The sequence below is a fragment of the Photinus pyralis genome, unplaced genomic scaffold (genome assembly GCF_008802855.1).
Source record: "Photinus pyralis isolate 1611_PpyrPB1 unplaced genomic scaffold, Ppyr1.3 Ppyr1.4_LG6, whole genome shotgun sequence".
Lineage (NCBI taxonomy): Eukaryota > Metazoa > Arthropoda > Insecta > Coleoptera > Lampyridae > Photinus > Photinus pyralis.
This window is the reverse complement of record NW_022170663.1, coordinates 14,996,417-15,011,257: the sequence shown is the minus strand read 5'-3', so window position 1 is coordinate 15,011,257 and position 14,841 is coordinate 14,996,417. Positions and strand designations below refer to the sequence as shown.

Genomic DNA, 14,841 nt, shown 5'->3' with positions numbered 1-14,841 from the left:
CACTTTGGGGACACATTCATCGAAAATGTTCATTACCGTTTGATTAAAGCTAGTTACTGCATCATCTACCGATTTGAAATTCTTCAGGATAAGAGACTCCTTCCAATTGATATCGCGAAAAAGGACGTACATTTTAAGAAAATCTGCTTTTTTGAAATTGAAGTTGGTTAATTTGGTAATTCGCTTAGCTGGTCTATGGACTTTGTAGACTATTTCTAGTGCAGGATGAAGTGGATTAATTTTATCCAGTGAGTCGACAGCAGATTTAATTTCCGCGTTTAAGTTAGTTAAAATTAGGTCAAGGGTTCTATTATTGCAGTTTTTAAGTTTAACCGTATTAATGAGTTTTAAGTTGTACATCGAAGCTATATTTTTAATTACTTTGCATTTAGCACTCGCGTTTTCGAAATTATACGTGGCGTCAACAATTTGTGGTAGGTTAAAATCGCCTGCTATTAACACTTCCGATGAATGCAACATGTTTTCAATTGTTTCTAAACTTTTGGTAAAACTCACGTACTTATCAATACCAGATTTCGGTTGAAAGTAGACAACACCAATAATGTATGAAGTATTATTAATTTTAAGTTTGACCCATATTTCATTTAGATCACTTTGAAATTCCAATTTTTCAGCATTCAAATCGGTCTTGACTGCGATTAAAACTCCGCCTCCCATGGTGCACTTCATTTCTTCGTAATTACGGTCATTGCGAAAGACCGCATATTGATTGTTTAAATACTCAGCGTCATGAAAATTTTCCGTTAACCAGGTCTCAGTCAGTAGAATAATGTCGTAATTTGTAATTGCCAATTTATTTTTGAAAGATTGCGCTTTCGTTCGCATTCCACTTACGTTCTGATAATAGATTGAGAGCGTTGATCCGTACCTATTTCCTTGCTTGATTAGTGTTGGGGATGGCCTAAAAAATCAATTCTGCTTCTTTCTTGATCGAGTCGTTTTTTGTAGACTGGGCAATCAACACTCCAGGCCGGGTGCTGTACATCCAGTTTCATTTTTAGTTTCTCAACGGCGTTGGCACAGTTACTGCATTTGATTTCCGCGTCCGAAGCTTTACAGCTCGCTAGGTCATGGTCTCCCGCACATTTGGGGCAGGTAGTAGTTTTGCTACAGTCAGTTGCCTTATGTCCGAACCCATTGCATTTGTAGCATCTTCTAGTTGTCACAGCATCATAAATTCTGCAACGGTCCCATCCTATGTTAAGCTTTTGTTCACTTAGAATTTTCCGGTAACTATTACCATCTTTCGCCTATTGCCAGGTTTAGATTTAGGTATGCTGGCGTCAGCAGCGTTTATGATGGAAGAGGTAATGGTTTTAACATTTAGATTGTCTTGATTAGGAGGGACGAGGACTTGTGTGAAGAGTTCCCAATTTGCTACTTGGATTTTATATTTAGCTATCGTTTTTATTGGAAGATTGTGACCCCTGACTGTGATAATAATGGGAAAATGGTCACTATGATGTAGATCATCTTCCACCTCCCATTTCAGGCTAGTATGTATACCTGGTGAACATACTGATACATCGATGGAGTCAAATGTGCCTGATCCTGCATTGAAAAATGTAGCGGAGCCATCATTTAGTAAGCTTAAGTTACTATTTTCAATCAGGTCCAACAGTTCTTTCCCTCTAGCATCATTTGATCTGGAGCCCCAAACGGTGTTGTGGGAATTAAAATCCCCAACAAGAATAAATGGTGGTGGAAGCTGCCCAATAATTTTTCGAATTTCTTCGACATCATAATTTGTATTGGGAGTGTAAATATTACAAAGTGTACACGATCTACTAATTTCAAGTTTAACGGCTACAGCCTGGTAAGTTGTATCTAATTTAACTTGTTTATAAGGTGTTCCTTTGTGAATGAGAAATGCTACTCCTCCACAGGCTCTTGCAGGTGAGTAGAAATCCTTTCTAATTAAACTGAAATTTTTAACATTGTACTTTGTTCCAGGTTTTAAATGTGTTTCCTGAATGGCAACACACAATGGTGTGTGCCTTTGTATAAGTAGTTTTAGTTCATTTAAGTTGTTGGATAGTCCTCTACAATTCCATTGTATAATTTTTGTACCCCTTTCGAAGATTTTTGTATAAAAAGACAATCACGGTGAGATAAATAACATAAATAAATAACAAATAACAATGTATATGGGACTATTACAAATAAAATGAACAGATAACTAGGATATCACAGATTGTATCACAAATTAATTGCTACAAGACCCTCTTGGCCCCGAATTGCGGGGTTTCCTGGGTTTGCCTTTCGGCCACCCTTTCCTCTTCCTCTGTTGCTTTGCCTCAGTAACTTTATCATCATCTACGGATGTGACACTCGATTCCCTAGATCGAGACAAAGCGGGAGACGTCTTACGTTTAGACCCCCGCGTCTCTGCGTCCATACCCTCTACCTCTGACGCCGTAGTAGGGTCCGAGAAAACATTAACGCTGTTCCCGGGAATTGATATGGGAACTTCTACAACATTTGGGGGAGGTTGTACAATTAATCGGTTTGTGGTGAGTATTCTCATTAATGCCTCCATTTCTTCCTTAATTATTTTTCTAATTTCAGGACCGACAGGTTGTACGGGAACTGACGTTGGTACTGAAGCAACCTGTGCAAAAGATGTGCTGGGATTCACTGTCCCAACTTTCTTTTTTGCTTCCGAGTACGACAGCTTTTGTATCACCTTCACCTCCTGTATTTTCATTTCCATCTTGAACACTGGACATGTTTTAGTGACCGCTTTATGCGGCCCTTTGCAGTTTGGACATTCGATGGGTTCTCCGCAGGTAGATCCTTCGTGTACAGGTTTTCCGCATACGCATCTCTTATCATGCTTACAATTTACAGCAGAATGTCCGAATCTTTGGCAATTAAAACATCTAAGTGGATTTGGTATATACGGACGCACCTGCAAGGGGTAAAACGCCGCTTGGATTGTCCATGGTAATCTCGGGGTATTGAAGGTAAGTATATGGTTTGCAGTGTCTATAAACACTCCATCCCTCCTTGTCCTAATCCTCCTAACGTCCACTACACCTTGACTACTTAGATTATCTTTTATTTCCTCAATAGAGCAATTCAAAAGATCGCGACAGAAAACCACTCCCTTTGACGAGTTAAGCATCCCATGGGGTACTACCTCAACTTCAAAATCGCTAAATCGCGTACAGTTACAAAGTAATCTCGACTGCTTCTGTGATACAGTTTCAACCAAAAGATCTCCTTTCATCTTCTTAACGTCTTTTACTTGACCAACAATGCCATACAAAACCTTACTTATCAGGAAGGGACTTACAGATGTAAAATCGCCTTCCTTTCTTTTAATGACCAAGAACCGGGGCACTTCATCCACCTTCTCATTGGCCATGTATTCTCTTCCAGGAGCATTTACATGCGTCGAGGCCTGGTCGCCTGCCAACGACGCCGAGCAGCCGCTTAATATCGACCGGGTGAGGCCTGCCCGCTCCGCCTCGCTCCCTGCCGGCTCTGGGGACAATCCGAACCCCTGAGCAGTAAAATGTGGTCGCCCTGAAGGGCTTAAAAGTTTTTCCATTTTACAAAAAAAAGGATTGCATTTTTATGCTACTGCCAGCAACTAATTCGGCCGCTCCTAACATGGAGAACAGACGCCGACCCAGCAGCCGCCCACTATGGAACAGACGCTACTGGGATTTTTACATGAAACAAAAGACAGAGGGACCAGAACCACCAAAAAAAACGATACAAACGACCTGGGACAGCTTCGCTTCACCACTGCTGGCAACAGTGGCTACTGAGCCCCCCCACCACGACAAGGTGCTTCCCTTGGGGGGGAATAGACATCATTATTTACAGTAACATATTTAGATTCATTCTTTAAGCCAATATTAATATATAAATTTGTGGCAAGGCCCGTTGATGACCTAGATGTCGAAATCGATAGCCAACAAGGAAAATAAATTATTTATTGTTGTTTTCACTGTACTTGCCTATATCAATGAGCGTATAATTATAATTTTATTCAATAAGTAGTTGTTTTCGTCATTAGAAAGAAAAATGTATGTAAAACGAATTGTACTAACAATTAAATACGTTGTTAGTGTATCTAATGGGTTCACTGGTGCCTACGGACGAAGTTTTGTCATTATGAATGTTTTGCAAGGAGTTCCCCCTTCAGATTCGTTGTTACAACGAACATTTTACTAACGAAAGTAATTATTGAGCAATGAAAAGCAGTTCCTGAGAAATTCTGACATTAATGAAATGAATAGGTGATTCAATGTATTTTTGGTCAATAAACAGCCAGAGACAGTCCCTGATAAACAGCGTTTATAATTGATATTTATGCATCAAGGGCATTAAGGCGATATTTATGTCGAGGGCGACAGAGCCCGAGGGATTGTAAGTCGCCCGAGGGTTAAATATGGAGTAATGCCTGAGGTACATACAAAATTTTATTTTTCATTGTTCCAAATAATACATTTCGAATATGCAAATGCACCTAATGATTACCTATTCTTTGACCAACATTAAAGTGCTTCATACGAATCAAGTACCATCTTTTTTTATTACATAATATAACTCCATCAATATATTTGACAGGGATATTTTTTAGTACATTTCGTATTATAGGTCAATTTGAACAGCAATTCAAGGGCTCTAGTGCAAAGTTAACTTTAATTTTTTATTTTTATTTTTGTGATTAGATCTATCATTCTTATTGTTTTTATTACGTATTCTTTCCGGTTGACTAATATATTATCAAAATTAAAAACAACAGTTCCAATTTTCGATCGATTCATTTACTGCAAAGATGACGTCGTAGCACACTAATTTATTTGATCCATTTTTGTCGTGGTTAAAATACCGTATTTAGCTCGACGGCTATTATGACGCCTCGAGGGATTTGCAACATTTTCCGACCTCGTGTCGTAAGTATTTACACAAAAATATACCTTATGGCTAACCAAAAAAGAGGAAGTAATTTAAAGCAATAGAAGAACATCAAGAGTACTTCAAAAAAAGAACTTAATGCAATTTCTAAAAAAGAACCAATGACAATTTTTTATACAAATCAAAAAGATATCACTACCTTCTTGAAAATTAATTTTTCGAACCTCGCTCATACGATTACGTTTTGTTGTATAGAAATCATCGAGAAATGAACTTTTTATTTATTTCGACTGCATTCAACCAGGGTTTCTAGTTCCTATTAATAATTTACTTATTAATTAATGATTTCCGCGGCTTCAATGGTAGTCGATTAACCACGCTCCCCCCCCCCCCCCATTGAATTTAAATTCGTTTTTTCGCGTTTTTCCTAAACGTTTCTTTCTCCAAAATTTTCGAGTAGAAACAAACCTGTACCTCTCAAGTATTCGATGCGTGACTGTCACCTCCTTTTCCTTTATCTTGTCGCGCGAGCTTAAAACGGAACACACACAAAGTTCGCGCCCGGGGTGCCTTTCCTACCAATCGCGAGCCCATTCTTATCTATTTCTCTTCACTTGGCTATGGAGAAGGGAAGCAACAAAGCTGGTCGGTTCACTGCTGTCTCTGCTGAAAACCCGCCCATTCTAAACAAGCTTGCTTATCGCAATTAAACCGACTCGCGTCCACTATTTGTATAAAGCGGTACACATGCAATTTTACACACTCGTACTATAATCCAACTAAAAAATCTAACAATAATTTAAACCCGCAGCGGGTTTCCGTTACAAGATTATATCTAATAGAAAATGTTGACTTATTTAGAAAAATCTGTGGGTGGTATACAAAGCATTTAATAAATTTTTCAGTTTGACAGGAAGTAAAAACAACGCGCATAATGAGATCTCATATCACTGTAAAAAATCTTTTATATAGACTTTATTAGGCGGCGGATTTATAAAAGTTGGAATCAAAAGACTTGCGCCACGCTATGATAAGTGCCTCCATTTGAATGGCGCTTGTGTTGATAAATAGCCCAAGAGTGTAGTCCCCAAATGTATACAATAATAGATTCTCTTTACAAGTTCAACATTTTTTATTTCAAAACGTCTGCTACTTTCTGGACAACACTCGTATTTTCCTAGATTTAGCTCGAAAGTTGGGCACCCTGTAGGCTGTTTGTATTTTGGAAGATCGGTCTGTTACGTAGACTCGGCGGGGCTTGATGTCCATATTGTCTACCGCCGTTAACGCCAGACCTAATCGTTTCCCTGACTCTTTTTTGAACGGTGCCTGACACTTGTGGACTGCGTGACCTGCTACTATTGCGTTGCGCACATCTTAGTTAAAGGCTTCGAACGTTTCGCGTCAGCCGGTTAATCGTAAGATTCTGTGGCGTTACCGTATAAACGATACATATTCATACTTTCGCAAATTTTCTAAATCATAGAATCAAAGCATTATATCTTTTATTTAATTAATCAGTGCTAAATGAAAAGAAATAACCTTGCACCAAGACTTGTAAACTTCATTGATGATTTTACTTTTTACTACTATAAACGCTTAAATGTCCTATCGATCATCAAGTTTGAATCCGGAATAACTGTGCTTTCTTTACGAATCTTTAGTTGTGTGGAGGCATGACCTGTGGCCATAATTAAGATCTATTAGCATTAAAACTGTACAACATGAATACGGTTCTTTAAAAAAAATCGGTTCACATTAAGACGCAGTAGGCGACGGCAGCCCCTGTTTAACATTTTAATACAGGAACAATCGAATTTCTAAAACCTATTGTTTTCAAGTATGAAACCATTATAGGTTTTTTTTAAACCTTACTGTGTCTCTCAAATTCAAAACTGCATAATTATTTAGGTGACCGACGTCAGCACATTACATAATATAAAGGTTGTAGTTATACCTAATAGAAAATCTATTATTTTCGGATCACATTTTAAAACAAGCCTGAATTGTGGCAAGGCGATGTACTGAATTCTGTGGAAGTAGAAAAGTTATCCATTTTATTCAACTTTGCAAACTAAGTAGTATTTATCAGTATCGAAGCTAGAAACTTAACGATGAAATATATGTGCGCCGATATCGCCGCTGTCATTTATTCAATTTCACCGTGATCGGTGCAGCGAAAAGGCGTACAAAACGAAAACCTTTGAGCTGTTCAAGTAAAAATTCTACTTTGACACGTGCTTTCCTGCTCGGAATATTCCACAACTAAACACCCATTTACAATTTCGTTCAAAGTTGGTGTAGACAAGTTAACTTTTTGTTACACATGCCGTACTTCAAAGACGTTTAGGTGTTGTGATTATGCTGTTTTATTTCTTTTCCCTAACTACAACGGAACTGATGAAAAGACCTTAATTTTCTGTTAGAAGAAAATTGTGAACAGTTTGGGGTCGCCTTTTATCAAACGATGTGCGTTTGATGGAAATCCATTCAAGTAGTGAACGATGCGGAGATCGTATTAATAATTGCCCTTAATGAGATGTGGAAGTAATGATTACGAAGAGTTCTGAAACTAATTAGTAAGACAAACCGAGAATTTAAACGTAACTTTTTACTACACCCACAGAATACGGGTAATTAAAATGATCGCGAACTAACTTTTCGCTGCTTATATAATGATCAACATTGAACAACAAAAACGTGACGTGGCAGGTCCATTCAATGTTGTACCAGCGCTTAAATTAACATTAAATTGAATGGTATCTCATTTCTTTGTGTGCGAGCTGTAATTTCGTTTTAAGTACACTTCTGAAAATATACAAAACGTTCGGTAATTCCCTTCTCTAATTAAGCACCTTCGTGTTTATGTTTTAAATTCGTGGATGAGTTAACAAACAATACCAACTGATGTGTGGCAATCTGTGCGATGAATTAAACAATTCAGTGACTCGTAAAAGTATCCATTTTCAATAATAAGCTGCTTATTGTTGTCCATTGGAGACACTTTCAATGTTCTTTCATTACTTTCTTTATGGTATTGTGATCTCGAAATGTCACTATTTCCCGCAAATTACAAGAGCTAACACAGAAATTCCAATGACATTCACTTTGCATGTTCTCTCCATTAGAACGTCAACGTACCTAGGTACTTAACATCGTATTTTCATTTAGGATTTGCACGACGATTGCCGTAATTTAAAAAAATACATCCCTTCATAATAATCAACATTCTGTGATAACTACCTCTTGACTTAGCTTCTTCGATTTAATTTTAATTTAACAAAATTTTATTGGTGCAGGCTAATCTGCTATAAAACTACCTCCTTGTTCTTTTTAAAGTAAAACATTGTTAAGACCACAGTCATTTAGTGGACATTTATGAAATGGTCAAATCATTCCCATGGGCCGATTCCTTCAGGAAAAATTAAAATTACGTCAAACAAAACCAATATGCAAAATCCTAAAAATAATCGACCACTATTCTATACAATTAAAAAAACCTAGAATAACTTACAGTTATTGACGTGGGTAAAATTCTTTTCTGCTACGAATTGGAAAAAATGTAGTTTTTTTTTAAATATGGCAACAGATCGCTCCTGTACGGTACAGGAAAACCTCCTGCACCGTCCCTGTACGTTATCATCGTGATGAATATCAATTTTGACGGAAGCAAAATTCATATGAATGCCGAATACAATCAAACTACCTTCAAAGTTCGAGAACGTAATGCTAAAGATCGTGGTTACTTATGGACAGAGATAAAATGCCACTTTTCCATTGTATTCTTGCCTATTTTATCACCAAGTTTTGTTACGAGCAAGATGCATAAATTAATCTTCATCGTATGCCGGTAAACACAAAGATTTATTTCTAATTCTTGAGGTGTAAAGCCGTCACCCCCAATAAATTGATTTTTACTGTCGCTTACGAATATTAATATGAACTATCTGTACACGCATAATATTCCGGGTAACTTGCAATTTGTCACGAACACGAATTTTAGGAGTCCTCGCTACTACGCACCTGCCCTTATAACTTCGCTAAACATTCAATTTCAACGTTTCAAATGGTTCATGAAAAACAATTTGTAATAAAACAGTATTGTGTCGTATCGTACCTATGGGTCAACAGCAGTCTGCGTGACTTAACGACAGTCGTGGTATGACTGCCGGGACCGCCAGCTTTACATGCCCTCCGAAGTATGCTGGTGAGGAGATGAAAAACTGATTAAAAACAGTAGGATTCCTCTTCGAAATCTAATTTTTAACGCACCCACGACTCGTGAACCCAAACAAGAATCTCTCGCCCATTAGCATCTCTGAAAAGGGACCCCTTTTTCTGAACTTGACTCGCATACTCCTTTAAACCAAAAGGAATTGGTACAAATGTGGATTTTCCCTATATCCCAATACATAAATCAGAAAATTTACTTTTTTAATCCTAAACCAACCACACGCTACAAAGTACACAAGAAAGTAGTAGTCCAGTCGGTAAAATTAGCAAGTTCGCATATTGACTTAGGCCTTATATTAATATGGCGTATGAGGTTATACATCTTTGCCGTTCTAACACATGGTATTCAGGTTAGAGAGCAAGTGGGCACCTAGTTCATGAACCACGGGTGTTGACATAGTCGGTTATGGCGTATATTAAAAAAAAGGTGCTTTCAACGAATCTAACGAGTATACTACTTAACCTATATAAAAAGTTGTTTCGTTATTTGGCAGGATTTCTTCAATATTTCTGGTGATTTTACGTGGGCAAGTACTTAGTCCTGAAATACGGCCCTCACTTTTCAAATGCGTATAAAAACTTAAGGCGCCGGTGAGTCATGGGATACGGTCTGATTGTCTCAGGTTAAAGGAAACATCTTGTTTGCTTTGCAGAATAGAGAGAAAGCTACGCAACGCGGGGTTGTTTTAGAGCCGTGATTGCGTCAAAGGATGGGTTCCGTAAATACCTGTAAATTAGTGCAGGGTGGTTTTATATATTAGTGTGACACCCTAATAATCGAGAGCATGTATTACTTTTGAAATGTTGTATTAATACAGTAGCGAAGTACGTGTAAAACAAATGAAAAAAGTTTAAACACGCTAATTAAAGTTTTGGCGACCCTCATTTACAAAGGATAATTTGCCACTTAAAAATATTACGGTAAATACAAACAATACTGAAAGTTTTAAACGCGCGAATGAAAGTTTTGATAGCCATAATTTACAAAACTATAGAGGTACATAAGAAGAATAGTGGTAGCTTTAAATACGCGAAATTAAATTCTGCGGTCCTAATAACTCTAGATGAATGAGTGACCGTAATTTGAATTGCCAATCAAAGATGCCATTCATTATTCGAGACCTTAGAATTGCAATCGGTTTTCTAATTATCCAAATTAATTAAGTGCTTTTATTTCCGTAAGTTGAAAGTAACAGGACGGGTCATGCGATTTTTTCAATTGTGTGATGTGGTTAGGTGGCTGTCATTTAGCTGAGATTCATGAGATATAGACGTACGGCACAGCTGAATCATATCCGGTCGTAGATAAACGCACTTTGGAACATACGGCGAATTTTGATGATGTATAGGTAACGGTAGGATTAGGTTGAGCGCATAAACGGCCAACTACCTCAGAGATGGAAAACTTTAACGCTTGAGATCTTCCACAGCGATCGATTTGTTGAGGGTATATAATCGTCGGTACCTCGTTACACTTACCATCGAGTTGAGCGCCACCCAACTTCTTTAAATACTTTACTTTCCCTGTATAAACCGAGAAGATACAAGGGAAATAACAGTGAAATCAAATTAACGAAAGAAATATTGGTTTATTTTCGTGAATATCAAATAAAATTTTCTTCAAAAGTAAATAACGAATCCACACAACTATATAGATACTTACTCCCCGATATTCCAAAGTGTTGATTAAGCTTGACTCAAAACTCTTAGCGAATTAAACGCCCAATTAAAACCCCCCAATTCAACAATGATCGCATAAAAATTACCGGACAGAATGCACAATGGTTTCCCCAAGGATACTATATAATATAAGGATTGCTCGATCACTGAATTTTTTCGCCGCGTGTAGTGACGTCACTGGCGGACCCAGACGCACTGCATGCTTTGATTTTTAGATTTGTGCACCACTGTCATTTGTATTTTATATTATGTAAGATTCTAAGAGCTCCTTCTCACGAGGCGTTTTTGAAACGCTGCGAGGAGTGGAAATTTTCTTCGAAAAAAAGATACGGTTATGCGGAAATGTCAGATGAGTAAGAACTGAAATTTATAAGTCTCTTCTGTACAATTTCTGTTATAATTTTGGAGTTTGCCACACCGTGCTACAATGGTTTTTACCACACAATATGAAATGTTTAGTCTAATAGAGCTTCGCCTTCCTTCAACGGTCGAACTACAACCCCCACATATCAGTAATAACAAACTTAGCTTTATATACAAAATATCAGTACAAAAATATGTACCTACGCTCTTTACTAAGGCACAAGTAAATCAACTCTCCTCAAACCAGACACCATTTTTTAAAAAACGACGTACCTTCTTGGTACGTGCGCTTTTGTTGCGTGAAGGCGCTTCTGAAAAGCGCTTCGTGCTACTTGTGGCGCTGCAAATCGCACCGTGTGAAGGGGTCAAGCTACCAGCCGCTTCAAAAAACGCCTGCTAAGAAGGGGTCTAATACGTCCAAATGGATGTTATAGGTAGGTATTTATATTAGAAACACTTGTCATTCATCATCTACAAATTCTCCTTCGGTTTTCAAAATATCGTGAACCCATTTCATCCTGCGTTTTTGGTTTTTTTACTCTTCATCATCCATGGAAATTGCAGCTAAATAAGTTTATTTCAACTTTGTCCATCTTAAAATAACGATTTCTCGACGTTCTTCTTGACACTGGCTAAAATGAGCGCCAGTTGAGTGTAAAATGTGAATACTACCCCAAATTGTTATTACAGTCCAATACTGCACGCCGGCGTTCATGCATTTTTGTTGCAATATAGGGAACACATATACACAGTTATAACGCTAATGCAAAAACGTTGACAACTTAACAAATTATAACTGTCAATTCTGACAGCCAGGTCCGTTGGTGACGTCACATATGACTTAAATTCGGGCAACATTACAAGTATAGGGATCGAGCAATCATTATATTATATAGTATCCTTGGGTTTCCCAACACAATACTCGTAAGACAACGCTCAACGTGCAAACATAATAAAAGGAAACCTGTTGGTAAATATGCAGCCGAAGAGAACTCTCCACCTTGGAACTATCCCCAAGCACAAATCAGAAGAGAAAGGAGGTTTAAGAAACCGAATTGTATTATGATAACAGTCGTTCACCACACAAATAGTAATTTGTTATCAACGGCAAATAACTTAACACTTGATGATATCGATTTAATTGCAGATCATTATTGCAGCTACTAATTTTTCCAGTTGTACCAGATCATGTTGAAGCATCATGAACGTTCTCAATTGGCCTCCGAGTTTTAGATCTTTAGTAAAAAGGAAGTGATCTGGCGATAGAATTGATGAGATATCATATTATCATTGATGAATGTCAAACAAAGTGGAGGACCAACATAAGTTCCTTGGGGTACCCCAGATACATCGAACTGTTTCGATTTTGTATTATCGATGACAATTTACGCCCACACTGTAGATCCATTTCTAAAAGAATTATGTTTGAACTCATTCAAAAGGAATCTTAAATTTCTTTTGGATTGTCTTATCTTTTAAAATAAAGGTATTTCCTATATGAGTTCAATTTTGTTATGTATAAGGTGTGTTTGTATAAAATTGCTCTATTTATTATTCTTATGGAAAGTTAAACTGATAAGTTACAAAAGAAACTACTGTTCGCTTTAAAAAGGAGCAATGCTTAATGAAGTTTGATTTTTTGATTTTTTTAATTAATCGATTCCATTCGCCTTTAACGACGTGCCAGTGTTACTTCATCTGCTTTGATTGCTCTTGTTTTCGCTCTACGAAACATAGATGCAAATGTTGCATAATACCCCCGTTTACGACGATAATGCTGGGAACACAGCAACGTGGCACTGTACTACCAAGTTTATGTTTTCTTGCGAACTGCGGCAACACAATAATACGCTAATTTGTATGCACATCATACTTGTGCCAGAATGAGTAAAATTGATAAAGTTTTCAAGCTTATCGAAAATTTAAAGTATCGACGTGGGTGACACCTGCTTCAAAGTGTAACGTTGCAATTGCAAAGGGCGCAATTGCTAATACTCTTTCCGAATTGTTAGTATGTATTACAAACGTCCTAGTACGTTACAACGCGAATTCGACCTCTGCGTTACTATGAAGCTATCTAAAGCGATAAATCAGTAAATCTAGCCACTTGGGTCTACCTTCACAGCTCACTTGGATTGAGTTGAAATCCCTTAATGGCCCTAAATTGCTACATTTACAATTGTCCTATCCAATATGAAGTTGAAGATTTGAATCTTTCTAACTAATAGATTTAGTTTCAGCAATTCGTTGTTGACAACTATGCGTGTGTCAATCGTCCAGAAAAGGACACTTCGGTGTTTTTGTTTTGCAACTTTGTGCGGCTTATGTTACCCTGTACCGAAATCACAAGCGTATGGTTAAATCGCATCCGCTAAGCTCGTAGTGAAATATCATCTTTAAGCTCGAATGTCTCCAGAAACTGGGGTTGCAGACCGTGACAAGTTTATAGCAGTACTGGTTATTAGGTGACTGGAACGAGGATGCTTGTTTCCGCCACTAACGCAATCTGAAAAAGGAAAACTAACGACATCGCATACAATACAGTAGTACACTTTTGGAAGGACAAAGCGTTATATAACTTTTGCCAGTTGTTTATAAGGTCTCTTACATTTCCAATAAATGACTCGTTTTTTATGTGCCATGTATTGACAATTTGGGTAAGATTAGGTAGTACACCTCGGATAATGACTTTCTCACTTCAGTGACAGAATCCACTTGTGACTATTTATGGCGAGTAATAAATATTTGGCGAACGTCTACTTCAAGCTCTGTAATTATTACCACGACTCCAAAGACCTCTAATGTTGCTGTAGAACTATGAAAGGAAAACTGTTATTTGAAGAAACGCTAATGACTAAACTTTACCACTACTCGAATACTCCTTATGCAAAGTGGGAAAGTTACACTACAGTCTTGATGCCTGTTTTTCCAATTACGGAAACGGTGTATAAACAACCTACAGATACCTAGAGACAGCTGTTGGTGTTAAACTTTACAATAACTTTCAGCATCAAACGCGAAACTGATAAGTACCTTCGCCGACAAAAACCTAAATAATCGTTAGATAAAATATGCAAAAGCTCGCCCCCATAAAACAATTTTTAAGTAGGTATAAATTATAAACACAGAATGTCAGGAATTCAATATTTACCGTTCTGCAGCCCGAAATGAATCAGGTTGAAAGGTCCTTTTAAAATCGTCGCGCTTGCAAAGTAATTACTTTCCTTAACGTTTAGCATTGCAGCAACACGAATGATGAAACAAATATAATAAATTCGGCGTATTGTGAATCAAGTGAGAATATAATTAAAAAGTCCAAATAGTGCCCCAGTTTCACAATAAAATGTCTTTTTCTGTTCAGGAACTGTCAGCTTTTAAATCGTCAACAAGAAATTTTTCTTAAAAACCACCATTTGCATTTCTGAGAAAATCGGCAAGCGAAGAATTATTTGCTGGTCATGCGTATATTGTTAATTAAGTGTGGATCTAAAGACGTGGCTAGTGCAGGGTTGCTTTACACAACAATTTATATAAACCGTTTGAATCATGAATGTAATTCTTAATGATACCACTTCGCTTCGCCGTTATTGTGTTGACAATAGTGCTCAACAGTGGCTCTAATCCATATTACCTTTACTTTTGATGAAGTTTGATTGTCATGTTACATAG

General features: G+C 37.4%; 1 long non-coding RNA gene across 1 annotated transcript; it reads left to right on the top strand.

Moving 5' to 3' along the window:
• Positions 1–1,401: 1,401 nt before the first annotated feature.
• LOC116174148 lies at positions 1,402–2,122 on the top strand. The gene is made up of 3 exons (XR_004146041.1): positions 1,402–1,605; positions 1,657–1,917; positions 1,975–2,122. It is a non-coding gene; the product is annotated as an uncharacterized LOC116174148 (long non-coding RNA).
• Positions 2,123–14,841: the final 12,719 nt, after the last annotated feature.